Below are 1,349 nucleotides of genomic sequence, written 5' to 3'. Positions count from 1 at the left end.
AAGGGAAGGTAAATAGAGGATGAAAGGGAGGAGAGAATAAACAAACAAAAACAATGAAAGGAAAAATCCAGAGTAGGTGTCAAATCGAGAGGCGAAAACTCTGGGGGATTCTGCCAGCCAAGTAGCTCAAGAGGTAGGTGGGCAAGTGACATGGTGTTGGTTTTTCTGGCTGTAGATGGCATTCCTGTAGGCCTAGGTGTTTTGTGTGTGATCACCGAATCCAAAAGCAGTTCATGAAGATCCCAAAGCTGCTAGGCATCCCAGAGGGCAGCCAAGTGTGAGAGTTCCCACTAGTCCAGAGCTGGTCAGCACTAGCTCTGTGGGTCTGGAGCAGCCCTCACCTGAGTCCAGATATTGGTAGTTTGTGCAGATAGCACCAGAACTCACTTTGATGTGATTCACAACTGCGCAACTTAACCACCACATAGTTCCAACTGCCTAGATAACAGAAGCTTTGCTGAAAGTGTATGCTGGTGGGGGCTGGCCATTCCTCTGATCCCAAGTGAGTGTTGGCAACAAGAAAAACAATTGCACCTTTATCTCCATAACCATCTGTATGCATATACTCTACCAAGCAGCTGTCTTGTCTCTGAAGCTGCTTATAAAAGTTTGAGATGGTTTCCCCACATCTGGGTGGCTGACATAGATCACCTGTCTCCTTTTTCTTTGAAATGTCTTTTCAGCTTTCTCTCTTAGTAAACATTCAATCCACTTCTCTATCACTTCATCTGAAGCTCAGGGTTCTAGACTATCATCTGCATCTGTTTCATATGGCTTTCTGTATCTTTGTTGTAGTGTCTATGTAGTGTTTCTGCCTAGTCTGTCATCTTGCTGCATCTCTATAACTGATCCTTACTTGAAAAAAAATGTTTAATTCTGGAGAACAAAAGTTCTAAAGTATGCAATCAAAGTGAAAATAAACATGTTTACATTACCATTTACACAAATGGAATTTACACTAAAATGGAAGTAAATTAAAAAAACAAAACTCACTGTTATCCAGTTGGTTCTGACTCAATTCAATCCTATAGGACAGAATAGAACTACTGTACTTGGTAGAGCAGAGGAAGCCTTTTATAGGAGCAGACAGTCTCATCTTTCTCCTGAGGAGTAGCTGGTGAATTCAAACTGTTGGCTTTTCAGCTAGCAGCCCAAAGCCTAACGTTTACCTATGTCAGCAAGGTTCCTAAATAGATAAAATTATGTTAAAGAATGGATCCCTAAAATCTAAAATCCATTTGTTTGACACTTGTGATAAATAAGAATAACACAATTCCTTTGTTTAAAGGCTTAATAAAATTATAGATTAGATATATAATAGATTTTCTTTATATAAAACAATGTGACCA

The 1,349-nt window shown here is 39.7% G+C and overlaps 1 protein-coding gene across 1 annotated transcript in view; it reads left to right on the top strand.

The window, feature by feature from the left end:
- The window catches only part of LOC102833997 (disintegrin and metalloproteinase domain-containing protein 5-like), a 229,701-nt gene that overhangs the window by 44,836 nt on the left and 183,516 nt on the right, over nucleotides 1-1,349 (top strand). The gene's annotated exons all lie outside the window — the stretch shown is intronic.

The sequence above is a fragment of the Chrysochloris asiatica genome, unplaced genomic scaffold (genome assembly GCF_000296735.1).
Source record: "Chrysochloris asiatica unplaced genomic scaffold, ChrAsi1.0 scaffold00035, whole genome shotgun sequence".
Lineage (NCBI taxonomy): Eukaryota > Metazoa > Chordata > Mammalia > Afrosoricida > Chrysochloridae > Chrysochloris > Chrysochloris asiatica.
Note: the sequence above shows the minus strand (reverse complement) of the source record. Positions and strands in the feature narration are given on the sequence as shown.